Source organism: Hippocampus zosterae, chromosome 1, assembly GCF_025434085.1.
Source record: "Hippocampus zosterae strain Florida chromosome 1, ASM2543408v3, whole genome shotgun sequence".
NCBI lineage: Eukaryota > Metazoa > Chordata > Actinopteri > Syngnathiformes > Syngnathidae > Hippocampus > Hippocampus zosterae.
In genome coordinates this window covers 38,683,362-38,698,498 of record NC_067451.1, presented here as the reverse complement: position 1 = coordinate 38,698,498, position 15,137 = coordinate 38,683,362, and the positions used below count along the sequence as shown (strand labels likewise).

At 50.6% G+C, this 15,137-nt stretch overlaps 25 non-coding genes across 25 annotated transcripts; all 25 read left to right on the top strand.

The window, feature by feature from the left end:
• Positions 1-328: 328 nt before the first annotated feature.
• Positions 329-447, top strand: LOC127589593 (5S ribosomal RNA). The gene has a single exon (XR_007959447.1). It is a non-coding gene; the product is annotated as a 5S ribosomal RNA (ribosomal RNA).
• A 481-nt stretch (positions 448-928) lies between these two features.
• LOC127613589 (5S ribosomal RNA) lies at positions 929-1,047 on the top strand. Its single transcript, XR_007966242.1, has one exon. It is a non-coding gene; the product is annotated as a 5S ribosomal RNA (ribosomal RNA).
• A 478-nt stretch (positions 1,048-1,525) lies between these two features.
• On the top strand, positions 1,526-1,644 carry LOC127613421 (5S ribosomal RNA). The gene has a single exon (XR_007966180.1). It is a non-coding gene; the product is annotated as a 5S ribosomal RNA (ribosomal RNA).
• A 478-nt stretch (positions 1,645-2,122) lies between these two features.
• Positions 2,123-2,241, top strand: LOC127613804 (5S ribosomal RNA). Its single transcript, XR_007966319.1, has one exon. It is a non-coding gene; the product is annotated as a 5S ribosomal RNA (ribosomal RNA).
• Positions 2,242-2,722: 481 nt separating this feature from the next.
• LOC127615531 (5S ribosomal RNA) lies at positions 2,723-2,841 on the top strand. The gene has a single exon (XR_007966928.1). It is a non-coding gene; the product is annotated as a 5S ribosomal RNA (ribosomal RNA).
• Positions 2,842-3,322: 481 nt separating this feature from the next.
• LOC127615147 (5S ribosomal RNA) lies at positions 3,323-3,441 on the top strand. Its single transcript, XR_007966830.1, has one exon. It is a non-coding gene; the product is annotated as a 5S ribosomal RNA (ribosomal RNA).
• Positions 3,442-3,918: 477 nt separating this feature from the next.
• LOC127589537 (5S ribosomal RNA) lies at positions 3,919-4,037 on the top strand. Its single transcript, XR_007959435.1, has one exon. It is a non-coding gene; the product is annotated as a 5S ribosomal RNA (ribosomal RNA).
• Positions 4,038-4,516: 479 nt separating this feature from the next.
• Positions 4,517-4,635, top strand: LOC127613724 (5S ribosomal RNA). The gene has a single exon (XR_007966298.1). It is a non-coding gene; the product is annotated as a 5S ribosomal RNA (ribosomal RNA).
• Positions 4,636-5,114: 479 nt separating this feature from the next.
• On the top strand, positions 5,115-5,233 carry LOC127589473 (5S ribosomal RNA). Its single transcript, XR_007959408.1, has one exon. It is a non-coding gene; the product is annotated as a 5S ribosomal RNA (ribosomal RNA).
• A 481-nt stretch (positions 5,234-5,714) lies between these two features.
• Positions 5,715-5,833, top strand: LOC127613741 (5S ribosomal RNA). The gene has a single exon (XR_007966306.1). It is a non-coding gene; the product is annotated as a 5S ribosomal RNA (ribosomal RNA).
• A 478-nt stretch (positions 5,834-6,311) lies between these two features.
• On the top strand, positions 6,312-6,430 carry LOC127613416 (5S ribosomal RNA). The gene has a single exon (XR_007966179.1). It is a non-coding gene; the product is annotated as a 5S ribosomal RNA (ribosomal RNA).
• A 478-nt stretch (positions 6,431-6,908) lies between these two features.
• Positions 6,909-7,027, top strand: LOC127614672 (5S ribosomal RNA). The gene has a single exon (XR_007966669.1). It is a non-coding gene; the product is annotated as a 5S ribosomal RNA (ribosomal RNA).
• A 480-nt stretch (positions 7,028-7,507) lies between these two features.
• LOC127612827 (5S ribosomal RNA) lies at positions 7,508-7,626 on the top strand. The gene has a single exon (XR_007965964.1). It is a non-coding gene; the product is annotated as a 5S ribosomal RNA (ribosomal RNA).
• A 479-nt stretch (positions 7,627-8,105) lies between these two features.
• On the top strand, positions 8,106-8,224 carry LOC127615164 (5S ribosomal RNA). Its single transcript, XR_007966834.1, has one exon. It is a non-coding gene; the product is annotated as a 5S ribosomal RNA (ribosomal RNA).
• A 477-nt stretch (positions 8,225-8,701) lies between these two features.
• LOC127589417 (5S ribosomal RNA) lies at positions 8,702-8,820 on the top strand. The gene has a single exon (XR_007959390.1). It is a non-coding gene; the product is annotated as a 5S ribosomal RNA (ribosomal RNA).
• A 479-nt stretch (positions 8,821-9,299) lies between these two features.
• Positions 9,300-9,418, top strand: LOC127615879 (5S ribosomal RNA). Its single transcript, XR_007966980.1, has one exon. It is a non-coding gene; the product is annotated as a 5S ribosomal RNA (ribosomal RNA).
• Positions 9,419-9,897: 479 nt separating this feature from the next.
• Positions 9,898-10,016, top strand: LOC127613453 (5S ribosomal RNA). The gene has a single exon (XR_007966192.1). It is a non-coding gene; the product is annotated as a 5S ribosomal RNA (ribosomal RNA).
• A 479-nt stretch (positions 10,017-10,495) lies between these two features.
• LOC127615111 (5S ribosomal RNA) lies at positions 10,496-10,614 on the top strand. Its single transcript, XR_007966819.1, has one exon. It is a non-coding gene; the product is annotated as a 5S ribosomal RNA (ribosomal RNA).
• A 478-nt stretch (positions 10,615-11,092) lies between these two features.
• Positions 11,093-11,211, top strand: LOC127613448 (5S ribosomal RNA). The gene has a single exon (XR_007966191.1). It is a non-coding gene; the product is annotated as a 5S ribosomal RNA (ribosomal RNA).
• Positions 11,212-11,689: 478 nt separating this feature from the next.
• On the top strand, positions 11,690-11,808 carry LOC127589355 (5S ribosomal RNA). The gene has a single exon (XR_007959367.1). It is a non-coding gene; the product is annotated as a 5S ribosomal RNA (ribosomal RNA).
• Positions 11,809-12,290: 482 nt separating this feature from the next.
• LOC127589296 (5S ribosomal RNA) lies at positions 12,291-12,409 on the top strand. Its single transcript, XR_007959351.1, has one exon. It is a non-coding gene; the product is annotated as a 5S ribosomal RNA (ribosomal RNA).
• Positions 12,410-12,887: 478 nt separating this feature from the next.
• On the top strand, positions 12,888-13,006 carry LOC127589240 (5S ribosomal RNA). The gene has a single exon (XR_007959328.1). It is a non-coding gene; the product is annotated as a 5S ribosomal RNA (ribosomal RNA).
• Positions 13,007-13,490: 484 nt separating this feature from the next.
• Positions 13,491-13,609, top strand: LOC127589182 (5S ribosomal RNA). Its single transcript, XR_007959307.1, has one exon. It is a non-coding gene; the product is annotated as a 5S ribosomal RNA (ribosomal RNA).
• Positions 13,610-14,093: 484 nt separating this feature from the next.
• On the top strand, positions 14,094-14,212 carry LOC127615113 (5S ribosomal RNA). Its single transcript, XR_007966820.1, has one exon. It is a non-coding gene; the product is annotated as a 5S ribosomal RNA (ribosomal RNA).
• A 480-nt stretch (positions 14,213-14,692) lies between these two features.
• Positions 14,693-14,811, top strand: LOC127612568 (5S ribosomal RNA). Its single transcript, XR_007965873.1, has one exon. It is a non-coding gene; the product is annotated as a 5S ribosomal RNA (ribosomal RNA).
• The last annotated feature ends 326 nt before the right edge of the window (positions 14,812-15,137 follow it).

The window sequence follows — 15,137 nt, the reverse complement described above, 5'->3', positions numbered from 1 at the left end:
GTCCAACAGAGGGAGCCGTCTGCACGGGGATCGGTCATGATAGCACTTGGACATGAAGCAGCTTGGGATTTCCGCCTGCTGGATGCCTTTGCACCTCCACTGGAAAAGCCCACTTTTGCAACAAACATCAAATACCGCATCTGCGTGCTCGCAGAGGACCGTATGCGAGCCTGACAGGCTGCGCGCTCAAACCACCACGGGAGCGGGCCCCTCCTTCGTGCTCTCGGGAGGAGGTCATTAAATGAAAAAAAAAATCACCCAACTACTCCATCCCCGACCCGCAAGTGCCCTGTCTGCTATAAAGGGGACAATTTTCATGTTTTCCCTCGCTTACGGCCATACTACCCTGAGAACGCCCGATCTCGTCCGATCTCGGAAGCTAAGCAGGGTCGGGCCTGGTTAGTACTTGGATGGGAGACCGCCTGGGAATACCAGGTGCTGTAAGCTTTTGCACCCACCTCCAATTCACAACACGATTCACTGCTCTTTCCAAAAATTTTGGCATTCATTCGTCATTCAACTTTCACTTATCCTGTGGTTTGAAATCGTTTCCATCACGTTGATTTGACAGATCAACGTCTCTTTGGAATAAAATTAATGTCCAACAGAGGGAGCCGTCTGCACGGGGATCGGTCATGATAGCACTTGGACATGAAGCAGCTTGGGATTTCCGCCTGCTGGATGCCTTTGCACCTCCACTGGAAAAGCCCACTTTTGCAACAAACATCAAATACCGCATCTGCGTGCTCGCAGAGGACCGTATGCGAGCCTGACAGGCTGCGCGCTCAAACCACCACGGGAGCGGGCCCCTCCTTCGTGCTCTCGGGAGGAGGTCATTAAATGAAAAAAAAAAATCACCCCACTACTCCATCCCCGACCCGCAAGTGCCCTGTCTGCTATAAAGGGGACAATTTTCACGTTTTTCCTTGCTTACGGCCATACTACCCTGAGAACGCCCGATCTCGTCTGATCTCGGAAGCTAAGCAGGGTCGGACCTGGTTAGTACTTGGATGGGAGACCGCCTGGGAATACCAGGTGCTGTAAGCTTTTGCACCCACCTCCAATTCTCAACACGATTCATTGCTCTTTCCAAAAATTTTGGCTTTCATTCGTCATTCAACTTTCACTTATCCTGTGGTTTGAAATCGTTTCCTTCACGTTGATTTGACAGATCAACGTCTCTTTGGAATAAAATTAATGTCCAACAGAGGGAGCCGTCTGCACGGGGATCGGTCATGATAGCACTTGGACATGAAGCAGCTTGGGATTTCCGCCTGCTGGATGCCTTTGCACCTCCACTGGAAAAGCCCACTTATGCAACAAACATCAAATACCGCATCTGCGTGATGGCAGAGGACCGTATGCGAGCCTGACAGGCTGCGCGCTCAAACCACCACGGGAGCGGGCCCCTCCTTCGTGCTCTTGGGAGGAGGTCATTAAATGAAAAAAATATCACCCCTCTACTCCATCCCCGACCCGCAAGTGCCCTGTCTGCTGTAAGGGGACAATTTTCACGTTTTCCCTCGTTTACGGCCATACTACCCTGAGAACGCCCGATCTCGTCTGATCTCGGAAGCTAAGCAGGGTCGGGCCTGGTTAGTACTTGGATGGGAGACCGCCTGGGAATACCAGGTGCTGTAAGCTTTTGCACCCACCTCCAATTCTCAACACGATTCACTGCTTTTTCCAAAAATTTTGGCCTTCATTCGTCATTCAACTTTCACTTATCCTGTGGTTTGAAATCGTTTCCTTCACGTTGATTTGACAGATCAACGTCTCTTTGGAATAAAATTAATGTCCAACAGAGGGAGCCGTCTGCACGGGGATCGGTCATGATAGCACTTGGACATGAAGCAGCTTGGGATTTCCGCCTGCTGGATGCCTTTGCACCTCCACTGGAAAAGCCCACTTTTGCAACAAACATCAAATACCGCATCTGCGTGCTTGCAGAGGACCGTATGCGAGCCTGACAGGCTGCGCGCTCAAACCACCACGGGAGCGGGCCCCTCCTTCGTGCTCTTGGGAGGAGGTCATTAAATGAAAAAAAAATCACCCCACTACTCCATCCCCGACCCGCAAGTGCCCTGTCTGCTGTAAGGGGACACTTTTCACATTTTCCCTCGCTCACGGCCATACTACCCTGAGAACGCCCGATCTCGTCCGATCTCGGAAGCTAAGCAGGGTCGGGCCTGGTTAGTACTTGGATGGGAGACCCCCTGGGAATACCAGGTGCTGTAAGCTTTTGCACCCACCTCCAATTCACAACACGATTCACTGCTCTTTCCAAAAATTTTGGCATTCATTCGTCATTCAACTTTCACTTATCCTGTGGTTTGAAATCGTTTCCTTCACGTTGATTTGACAGATCAACGTCTCTTTGGAATAAAATTAATGTCCAACAGAGGGAGCCGTCTGCACGGGGATCGGTTATGATAGCACTTGGACATGAAGCAGCTTGGGATTTCCGCCTGCTGGATGCCTTTGCACCTCCACTGGAAAAGCCCACTTATGCAACAAACATCAAATACCGCATCTGCGTGCTCGCAGAGGACCGTATGCGAGCCTGACAGGCTGCGCGCTCAAACCACCACGGGAGCGGGCCCCTCCTTCGTGCTCTCGGGAGGAGGTCATTAAATGAAAAAAAAAAATCACCCCACTACTCCATCCCCGACCCGCAAGTGCCCTGTCTGCTATAAAGGGGACAATTTTCACGTTTTCCCTCGCTTACGGCCATACTACCCTGAGAACGCCCCATCTCGTCCGATCTCGGAAGCTAAGCAGGGTCGGGCCTGGTTAGTACTTGGATGGGAGACCGCCTGGGAATACCAGGTGCTGTAAGGTTTTGCACCCACCTCCAATTCACAACACGATTCACTGCTCTTTCCAAAAATTTTGGCATTCATTCGTCATTCAACTTTCACTTATCCTGTGGTTTGAAATCGTTTCCTTCACGTTGATTTGACAGATCAACGTCTCTTTGGAATAAAATTAATGTCCAACAGAGGGAGCCGTCTGCACGGGGATCGGTCATGATAGCACTTGGACATGAAGCAGCTTGGGATTTCCGCCTGCTGGATGCCTTTGCACCTCCACTGGAAAAGCCCACTTTTGCAACAAACATCAAATACCGCATCTGCGTGCTCGCAGAGGACCGTATGCGAGCCTGACAGGCTGCGCGCTCAAACCACCACGGGAGCGGGCCCCTCCTTCGTGCTCTCGGGAGGAGGTCATTAAATGAAAAAAAAAAATCACCCCACTACTCCATCCCCGACCCGCAAGTGCCCTGTCTGCTATAAAGGGGACAATTTTCACGTTTTTCCTTGCTTACGGCCATACTACCCTGAGAACGCCCGATCTCGTCTGATCTCGGAAGCTAAGCAGGGTCGGTCCTGGTTAGTACTTGGATGGGAGACCGCCTGGGAATACCAGGTGCTGTAAGATTTTGCACCCACCTCCAATTCTCAACACGATTCACTGCTCTTTCCAAAAATTTTGGCATTCATTCGTCATTCAACTTTCACTTATCCTGTGGTTTGAAATCGTTTCCTTCACGTTGATTTGACAGATCAACGTCTCTTTGGAATAAAATTAATGTCCAACAGAGGGAGCCGTCTGCACGGGGATCGGTCATGATAGCACTTGGACATGAAGCAGCTTGGGATTTCCGCCTGCTGGATGCCTTTGCACCTCCACTGGAAAAGCCCACTTATGCAACAAACATCAAATACCGCATCTGCGTGCTCGCAGAGGACCGTATGCGAGCCTGACAGGCTGCGCGCTCAAACCACCACGGGAGCGGGCCCCTCCTTCGTGCTCTTGGGAGGAGGTCATTAAATGAAAAAAAAATCACCCCACTACTCCATCCCCGACCCGCAAGTGCCCTGTCTGCTGTAAGGGGACAATTTTCACATTTTCCTCGCTTACGGCCATACTACCCTGAGAACGCCCGATCTCGTCCGATCTCGGAAGCTAAGCAGGGTCGGGCCTGGTTAGTACTTGGATGGGAGACCGCCTGGGAATACCAGGTGCTGTAAGCTTTTGCACCCACCTCCAATTCACAACACGATTCACTGCTCTTTCCAAAAATTTTGGCATTCATTCGTCATTCAACTTTCACTTATCCTGTGGTTTGAAATCGTTTCCTTCACGTTGATTTGACAGATCAACGTCTCTTTGGAATAAAATTAATGTCCAACAGAGGGAGCCGTCTGCACGTGGATCGGTAATGATAGCACTTGGACATGAAGCAGCTTGGGATTTCCGCCTGCTGGATGCTTTTGCACCTCCACTGGAAAAGCCCACTTTTGCAACAAACATCAAATACCGCATCTGCGTGCTCGCAGAGGACCGTATGCGAGCCTGACAGGCTGCGCGCTCAAACCACCACGGGAGCGGGCCCCTCCTTCGTGCTCTCGGGAGGAGGTCATTAAATGAAAAAAAAATCACCCCACGACTCCATCCCCGACCCGCAAGTGCCCTGTCTGCTATAAAGGGGACAATTTTCACGTTTTCCCTCGCTTACGGCCATACTACCCTGAGAACGCCCGATCTCGTCCGATCTCGGAAGCTAACCAGGGTCGGGCCTGGTTAGTACTTGGATGGGAGACCGCCTGGGAATACCAGGTGCTGTAAGCTTTTGCACCCACCTCCAATTCTCAACACGATTCACTGCTCTTTCCAAAAATTTTGGCATTCATTCGTCATTCAACTTTCACTTATCCTGTGGTTTGAAATCGTTTCCTTCACGTTGATTTGACAGATCAACGTCTCTTTGGAATAAAATTAATGTCCAACAGAGGGAGCCGTCTGCACGGGGATCGGTCATGATAGCACTTGGACATGAAGCAGCTTGGGATTTCCGCCTGCTGGATGCCTTTGCACCTCCACTGGAAAAGCCCACTTTTGCAACAAACATCAAATACCGCATCTGCGTGCTCGCAGAGGACCGTATGCGAGCCTGACAGGCTGCGCGCTCAAACCACCACGGGAGCGGGCCCCTCCTTCGTGCTCTCGGGAGGAGGTCATTAAATGAAAAAAAAAATCACCCAACTACTCCATCCCCGACCCGCAAGTGCCCTGTCTGCTATAAAGGGGACAATTTTCATGTTTTCCTCGCTTACGGCCATACTACCCTGAGAACGCCCGATCTCGTCCGATCTCGGAAGCTAAGCAGGGTCGGGCCTGGTTAGTACTTGGATGGGAGACCGCCTGGGAATACCAGGTGCTGTAAGCTTTTGCACCCACCTCCAATTCACAACACGATTCACTGCTCTTTCCAAAAATTTTGGCATTCATTCGTCATTCAACTTTCACTTATCCTGTGGTTTGAAATCGTTTCCATCACGTTGATTTGACAGATCAACGTCTCTTTGGAATAAAATTAATGTCCAACAGAGGGAGCCGTCTGCACGGGGATCGGTCATGATAGCACTTGGACATGAAGCAGCTTGGGATTTCCGCCTGCTGGATGCCTTTGCACCTCCACTGGAAAAGCCCACTTTTGCAACAAACATCAAATACCGCATCTGCGTGCTCGCAGAGGACCGTATGCGAGCCTGACAGGCTGCGCGCTCAAACCACCACGGGAGCGGGCCCCTCCTTCGTGCTCTCGGGAGGAGGTCATTAAATGAAAAAAAAAAATCACCCCACTACTCCATCCCCGACCCGCAAGTGCCCTGTCTGCTATAAAGGGGACAATTTTCACGTTTTTCCTTGCTTACAGCCATACTACCCTGAGAACGCCCGATCTCGTCTGATCTCGGAAGCTAAGCAGGGTCGGACCTGGTTAGTACTTGGATGGGAGACCGCCTGGGAATACCAGGTGCTGTAAGCTTTTGCACCCACCTCCAATTCTCAACACGATTCATTGCTCTTTCCAAAAATTTTGGCTTTCATTCGTCATTCAACTTTCACTTATCCTGTGGTTTGAAATCGTTTCCTTCACGTTGATTTGACAGATCAACGTCTCTTTGGAATAAAATTAATGTCCAACAGAGGGAGCCGTCTGCACGGGGATCGGTCATGATAGCACTTGGACATGAAGCAGCTTGGGATTTCCGCCTGCTGGATGCCTTTGCACCTCCACTGGAAAAGCCCACTTATGCAACAAACATCAAATACCGCATCTGCGTGATGGCAGAGGACCGTATGCGAGCCTGACAGGCTGCGCGCTCAAACCACCACGGGAGCGGGCCCCTCCTTCGTGCTCTTGGGAGGAGGTCATTAAATGAAAAAAATATCACCCCTCTACTCCATCCCCGACCCCTAAGTGCCCTGTCTGCTGTAAGGGGACAATTTTCACGTTTTCCCTCGTTTACGGCCATACTACCCTGAGAACGCCCGATCTCGTCTGATCTCGGAAGCTAAGCAGGGTCGGGCCTGGTTAGTACTTGGATGGGAGACCGCCTGGGAATACCAGGTGCTGTAAGCTTTTGCACCCACCTCCAATTCTCAACACGATTCACTGCTTTTTCCAAAAATTTTGGCCTTCATTCGTCATTCAACTTTCACTTATCCTGTGGTTTGAAATCGTTTCCTTCACGTTGATTTGACAGATCAACGTCTCTTTGGAATAAAATTAATGTCCAACAGAGGGAGCCGTCTGCACGGGGATCGGTCATGATAGCACTTGGACATGAAGCAGCTTGGGATTTCCGCCTGCTGGATGCCTTTGCACCTCCACTGGAAAAGCCCACTTTTGCAACAAACATCAAATACCGCATCTGCGTGCTTGCAGAGGACCGTATGCGAGCCTGACAGGCTGCGCGCTCAAACCACCACGGGAGCGGGCCCCTCCTTCGTGCTCTTGGGAGGAGGTCATTAAATGAAAAAAAAATCACCCCACTACTCCATCCCCGACCCGCAAGTGCCCTGTCTGCTGTAAGGGGACACTTTTCACATTTTCCCTCGCTCACGGCCATACTACCCTGAGAACGCCCGATCTCGTCCGATCTCGGAAGCCAAGCAGGGTCGGGCCTGGTTAGTACTTGGATGGGAGACCGCCTGGGAATACCAGGTGCTGTAAGCTTTTGCACCCACCTCCAATTCTCAACACGATTCACTGCTTTTTCCAAAAATTTTGGCCTTCATTCGTCATTTAACTTTCACTTATCCTGTGGTTTGAAATCGTTTCCTTCACGTTGATTTGACAGATCAATGTCTCTTTGGAATAAAATTAATGTCCAACATAGGGAGCCGTCTGCACGGGGATCGGTCATGATAGCACTTGGACATGAAGCAGCTTGGGATTTCCGCCTGCTGGATGCCTTTGCACCTCCACTGGAAAAGCCCACTTTTGCAACAAACATCAAATACCGCATCTGCGTGCTCGCAGAGGACCGTATGCGAGCCTGACAGGCTGCGCGCTCAAACCACCACGGGAGCGGGCCCCTCCTTCGTGCTCTCGGGAGGAGGTCATTAAATGAAAAAAAAAATCACCCCACTACTCCTTCCCCGACCCGCAAGTGCCCTGTCTGCTATAAAGGGGACAATTTTCACGTTTTCCCTCGCTTACGGCCATACTACCCTGAGAACGCCTGATCTCGTCCGATCTCGGAAGCTAAGCAGGGTTGGGCCTGGTTAGTACTTGGATGGGAGACCGCCTGGGAATACCAGGTGCTGTAAGCTTTTGCACCCACCTCCAATTCACAACACGATTCACTGCTCTTTCCAAAAATTTTGGCATTAATTCGTCATTCAACTTTCACTTATCCTGTGGTTTGAAATCGTTTCCTTCACGTTGATTTGACAGATCAACGTCTCTTTGGAATAAAATTAATGTCCAACAGAGGGAGCCGTCTGCACGGGGATCGGTCATGATAGCACTTGGACATGAAGCAGCTTGGGACTTCCGCCTGCTGGATGCCTTTGCACCTCCACTGGAAAAGCCCACTTTTGCAACAAACATCAAATACCGCATCTGCGTGCTCGCAGAGGACCGTATGCGAGCCTGACAGGCTGCGCGCTCAAACCACCACGGGAGCGGGCCCCTCCTTCGTGCTCTCGGGAGGAGGTCATTAAATGAAAAAAAAATCACCCCACTACTCCATCCCCGACCCGCAAGTGCCCTGTCTGCTATAAAGGGGACAATTTTCACGTTTTCCCTCGCTTACGGCCATACTACCCTGAGAACGCCCGATCTCGTCCGATCTCGGAAGCTGAGCAGGGTCGGGCCTGGTTAGTACTTGGATGGGAGACCGCCTGGGAATACCAGGTGCTGTAAGATTTTGCACCCACCTCCAATTCTCAACACGATTCACTGCTCTTTCCAAAAATTTTGGCTTTCATTCGTCATTCAACTTTCACTTATCCTGTGGTTTGAAATCGTTTCCTTCACGTTGATATGACAGATCAACGTCTCTTTGGAATAAAATTAATGTCCAACAGAGGGAGCCGTCTGCACGGGGATCGGTCATGATAGCACTTGGACATGAAGCAGCTTGGGATTTCCGCCTGCTGGATGCCTTTGCACCTCCACTGGAAAAGCCCACTTATGCAACAAACATCAAATACCGCATCTGCGTGCTCGCAGAGGACCGTATGCGAGCCTGACAGGCTGCGCGCTCAAACCACCACGGGAGCGGGCCCCTCCTTCGTGCTCTTGGGAGGAGGTCATTAAATGAAAAAAAAATCACCCCACTACTCCATCCCCGACCCGCAAGTGCCCTGTCTGCTGTAAGGGGACAATTTTCACGTTTTCCTCGCTTACGGCCATACTACCCTGAGAACGCCCGATCTCGTCCGATCTCGGAAGCTAAGCAGGGTCGGGCCTGGTTAGTACTTGGATGGGAGACCGCCTGGGAATACCAGGTGCTGTAAGCTTTTGCACCCACCTCCAATTCACAACACGATTCACTGCTCTTTCCAAAAATTTTGGCATTCATTCGTCATTCAACTTTCACTTATCCTGTGGTTTGAAATCGTTTCCTTCACGTTGATTTGACAGATCAACGTCTCTTTGGAATAAAATTAATGTCCAACAGAGGGAGCCGTCTGCACGTGGATCGGTAATGATAGCACTTGGACATGAAGCAGCTTGGGATTTCCGCCTGCTGGATGCTTTTGCACCTCCACTGGAAAAGCCCACTTTTGCAACAAACATCAAATACCGCATCTGCGTGCTCGCAGAGGACCGTATGCGAGCCTGACAGGCTGCGCGCTCAAACCACCACGGGAACGGGTCCCTCCTTTGTGCACTCCTGAGGAGGTTTATTAAATGAAAAAAAATCACCCCACTACTCCACCCCCGACCCAGAAGTGCCCTGTCTGCTATAAAGAGGACAATTTTCGCGTTTTCCCTCGCTTACGGCCATACTACCCTGAGAACGCCCGATCTCGTCCGGTCTCAGAAGCTAAGCAGGTTCGGGCCTGGTTAGTACTTGGATGGGAGACCGCCTGGGAATACCAGGTGCTGTAAGCTTTTGCACCCACCTCCAATCCACAACACGATTCACTGCTCTTTCCAAAAATTTTGGCATTCATTCGTCATTCAACTTTCACTTATCCTGTGGTTTGAAATCGTTTCCTTCACGTTGATTTGACAGATCAACGTCTCTTTGGAATAAAATTAATGTCCAACAGAGGGAGCCGTCTGCACGGGGATCGGTCATGATAGCACTTGGACATGAAACAGCTTGGGATTTCCGCCTGCTGGATGCCTTTGCACCTCCACTGGAAAAGCCCACTTTTGCAACAAACATCAAATACCGCATCTGCGTGCTCGCAGAGGACCGTATGCGAGCCTGACAGGCTGCGCGCTCAAACCACCACGGGAGCGGGCCCCTCCTTCGTGCTCTCGGGAGGAGGTCATTAAATGAAAAAAAAATCACCCCACTACTCCATCCCCGACCCGCAAGTGCCCTGTCTGCTATAAAGGGGACAATTTTCACGTTTTCCCTCGCTTACGGCCATACTACCCTGAGAACGCCTGATCTCGTCCGATCTCGGAAGCTAAGCAGGGTCGGGCCTGGTTAGTACTTGGATGGGAGACCGCCTGGGAATACCAGGTGCTGTAAGCTTTTGCACCCACCTCCAATTCTCAACACGATTCACTGCTCTTTCCAAAAAATTTGGCATTCATTCGTCATTCAACTTTCACTTATCCTGTGGTTTGAAATCGTTTCCTTCACATTGATTTGACAGATCAACGTCTCTTTGGAATAAAATTAATGTCCAACAGAGGGAGCCGTCTGCACGGGGATCGGTCATGATAGCACTTGGACATGAAGCAGCTTGGGATTTCCGCCTGCTGGATGCCTTTGCACCTCCACTGGAAAAGCCCACTTTTGCAACAAACATCAAATACCGCATCTGCGTGCTCGCAGAGGACCGTATGCGAGCCTGACAGGCTGCGCGCTCAAACCACCACGGGAGCGGGTCCCTCCTTTGTGCACTCCTGAGGAGGTTTATTAAATGAAAAAAAATCACCCCACTACTCCACCCCCGACCCAGAAGTGCCCTGTCTGCTATAAAGAGGACAATTTTCGCGTTTTCCCTCGCTTACGGCCATACTACCCTGAGAACGCCAGATCTCGTCCGGTCTCAGAAGCTAAGCAGGGTCGGGCCTGGTTAGTACTTGGATGGGAGACCGCCTGGGAATACCAGGTGCTGTAAGCTTTTGCACCCACCTCCAATCCACAACACGATTCACTGCTCTTTCCAAAAATTTTGGCATTCATTCGTCATTCAACTTTCACTTATCCTGTGGTTTGAAATCGTTTCCTTCACGTTGATTTGACAGATCAACGTCTCTTTGGAATAAAATTAATGTCCAACAGAGGGAGCCGTCTGCACGGGGATCGGTCATGATAGCACTTGGACATGAAACAGCTTGGGATTTCCGCCTGCTGGATGCCTTTGCACCTCCACTGGAAAAGCCCACTTTTGCAACAAACATCAAATACCGCATCTGCGTGCTCGCAGAGGACCGTATGCGAGCCTGACAGGCTGCGCGCTCAAACCACCACGGGAGCGGGCCCCTCCTTCGTGCTCTCGGGAGGAGGTCATTAAATGAAAAAAAATCACCCCACTACTCCATCCCCGACCCGCAAGTGCCCTGTCTGCTATAAAGGGGACAATTTTCACGTTTTCCCTCGCTTACGGCCATACTACCCTGAGAACGCCTGATCTCGTCCGATCTCGGAAGCTAAGCAGGGTCGGGCCTGGTTAGTACTTGGATGGGAGACCGCCTGGGAATACCAGGTGCTGTAAGCTTTTGCACCCACCTCCAATTCTCAACACGATTCACTGCTCTTTCCAAAAAATTTGGCATTCATTCGTCATTCAACTTTCACTTATCCTGTGGTTTGAAATCGTTTCCTTCACATTGATTTGACAGATCAACGTCTCTTTGGAATAAAATTAATGTCCAACAGAGGGAGCCGTCTGCACGGGGATCGGTCATGATAGCACTTGGACATGAAGCAGCTTGGGATTTCCGCCTGCTGGATGCCTTTGCACCTCCACTGGAAAAGCCCACTTTTGCAACAAACATCAAATACCGCATCTGCGTGCTCGCAGAGGACCGTATGCGAGCCTGACAGGCTGCGCGCTCCAACCACCACGGGAGCGGGCCCCTCCTTCGTGCTCTCGGGAGGAGGTCATTAAATGAAAAAAAATCACCCCACGACTCCATCCCCGACCCGCAAGTGCCCTGTCTGCTATAAAGGGGACAATTTTCACGTTTTCCCTCGCTTACGGCCATACTACCCTGAGAACGCCCGATCTCGTCCGATCTCGGAAGCTAAGCAGGGTCGGGCCTGGTTAGTACTTGGATGGGAGACCGCCTGGGAATACCAGGTGCTGTAAGCTTTTGCACCCACCTCCAATTCTCAACACGATTCACTGCTCTTTCCAAAAATTTTGGCATTCATTCGTCATTCAACTTTCACTTATCCTGTGGTTTGAAATCGTTTCCTTCACGTTGATTTGACAGATCAACGTCTCTTTGGAATAAAATTAATGTCCAACAGAGGGAGCCGTCTGCACGGGGATCGGTCATGATAGCACTTGGACATGAAGCAGCTTGGGATTTCCGCCTGCTGGATGCCTTTGCACCTCCACTGGAAAAGCCCACTTTTGCAACAAACGTCAAATACCGCATCTGCGTGCTCGCAGAGGACCGTATGCGAGCCTGACAGGCTGCGCGCTCAAACCACCACGGGAGCGGGCCCCTCCTTTGTGCACTCCGGAGGAGGTTTATTAAATGAAAAAAAAAAATCACCCCACTACTCCACCCCCGACCCGGAAGTGCCCTGTCTGCTATAAAGGGGACAATTTTCACGTTTTCCCTCGCTTACGGCCATACTACCCTGAGAACGCCCGATCTCGTCCGATCTCGGAAGCTAAGCAGGGTCGGGCCTGGTTAGTACTTGGATGGGAGACCGCCTGGGAATACCAGGTGCTGTAAGCTTTTGCACCCACCTCCAATTCTCAACACGATTCACTGCTCTTTCCAAAAAATTTGGCATTCATTCGTCATTCAACTTTCACTTATCCTGTGGTTTGAAATCGTTTCCTTCACATTGATTTGACAGATCAACGTCTCTTTGGAATAAAATTAATGTCCAACAGAGGGAGCCGTCTGCACGGGGATCGGTCATGATAGCACTTGGACATGAAGCAGCTTGGGATTTCCGCCTGCTGGATGCCTTTGCACCTCCACTGGAAAAGCCCACTTTTGCAACAAACATCAAATACCGCATCTGCGTGCTCGCAGAGGACCGTATGCGAGCCTGACAGGCTGCGCGCTCCAACCACCACGGGAGCGGGCCCCTCCTTCGTGCTCTCGGGAGGAGGTCATTAAATGAAAAAAAATCACCCCACGACTCCATCCCCGACCCGCAAGTGCCCTGTCTGCTATAAAGGGGACAATTTTCACGTTTTCCCTCGCTTACGGCCATACTACCCTGAGAACGCCCGATCTCGTCCGATCTCGGAAGCTAAGCAGGGTCGGGCCTGGTTAGTACTTGGATGGGAGACCGCCTGGGAATACCAGGTGCTGTAAGCTTTTGCACCCACCTCCAATTCTCAACACGATTCACTGCTCTTTCCAAAAATTTTGGCATTCATTCGTCATTCAACTTTCACTTATCCTGTGGTTTGAAATCGTTTCCTTCACGTTGATTTGACAGATCAACGTCTCTTTGGAATAAAATTAATGTCCAACAGAGGGAGCCGTCTGCACGGGGATCGGTCATGATAGCACTTGGACATGAAGCAGCTTGGGATTTCCGCCTGCTGGATGCCTTTGCACCTCCACTGGAAAAGCCCACTTTTGCAACAAACGTCAAATACCGCATCTGCGTGCTCGCAGAGGACCGTATGCGAGCCTGACAGGCTGCGCGCTCAAACCACCACGGGAGCGGGCCCCTCCTTTGTGCACTCCGGAGGAGGTTTATTAAATGAAAAAAAAAAAAATCACCCCACTACTCCACCCCCGACCCGGAAGTGCCCTGTCTGCTATAAAGGGGACAATTTTCACGTTTTCCCTCGCTTACGGCCATACTACCCTGAGAACGCCCGATCTCGTCCGATCTCGGAAGCTAAGCAGGGTCGGGCCTGGTTAGTACTTGGATGGGAGACCGCCTGGGAATACCAGGTGCTGTAAGCTTTTGCACCCACCTCCAATTCTCAACACGATTCACTGCTCTTTCCAAAAATTTTGGCATTCATTCGTCATTCAACTTTCACTTATCCTGTGGTTTGAAATCGTTTCCTTCACGTTGATTTGACAGATCAACTTCTCTTTGGAATAAAATTAATGTCCAACAGAGGGAGCCGTCTGCACGGGGATCGGTCATGATAGCACTTGGACATGAAGCAGCTTGGGATTTCCGCTTGCTGGATGCCTTTGCACCTCCACTGGAAAAGCCCACTTTTGCAACAAACATCAAATACCGCATCTGCGTGCTCGCAGAGGACCGTATGCGAGCCTGACAGGCTGCGCGCTCAAACCACCAAGGGAGCGGGCCCCTCCTTCGTGCTCTCGGGAGGAGGTCATTAAATGAAAAAAAAATAAAAGCACCCCACTACTCTATCCCCGACCCGCAAGTGCCCTGTCTGCTATAAAGGGGACAATTTTCACATTTTTCCTCGCTTACGGCCATACTACCCTGAGAACGCCCCATCTCGTCCGATCTCGGAAGCTAAGCAGGGTCGGGCCTGGTTAGTACTTGGATGGGAGACCCCCTGGGAATACCAGGTGCTGTAAGCTTTTGCACCCACCTCCAATTCACAACACGATTCAATGCTCTTTCCAAAAATTTTGGCATTCATTCGTCATTCAACTTTCACTTATCCTGTGGTTTGAAATCGTTTCCTTCACGTTGATTTGACAGATCAACGTCTCTTTGGAATAAAATTAATGTCCAACAGAGGGAGCCGTCTGCACGGGGATCGGTTATGATAGCACTTGGACATGAAGCAGCTTGGGATTTCCGCCTGCTGGATGCCTTTGCACCTCCACTGGAAAAGCCCACTTTTGCAACAAACATCAAATACCGCATCTGCGTGCTCGCAGAGGACCGTATGCGAGCCTGACAGGCTGCGCGCTCAAACCACCACGGGAGCGGGCCCCTCCTTCGTGCTCTCGGGAGGAGGTCATTAAATGAAAAAAAAAATCACCCCACTACTCCATCCCCGACCCGCAAGTGCCCTGTCTGCTATAAAGGGGACAATTTTCACGTTTTCCCTCGCTTACGGCCATACTACCCTGAGAACGCCCGATCTCGTCCGATCTCGGAAGCTAAGCAGGGTCGGGCCTGGTTAGTACTTGGATGGGAGACCCCCTGGGAATACCAGGTGCTGTAAGCTTTTGTTCCCACCTCCAATTCACAACACGATTCACTGCTCTTTCCAAAAATTTTGGCATTCATTCGTCATTCAACTTTCACTTATCCTGTGGTTTGAAATCGTTTCCTTCACGTTGATTTGACAGATCAACGTCTCTTTGGAATAAAATTAATGTCCAACAGAGGGAGCCGTCTGCACGTGGATCGATCATGATAGCACTTGGACATGAAGCACTTCTCTTTCCAAAAATTTTGGCTTTCATTCGTCATTCAACTTTCACTTATCCTGTGGTTTGAAATCGTTTCCTTCACGTTGATTTGTGTTGGGGAATGGGAGCTGTCAATTTG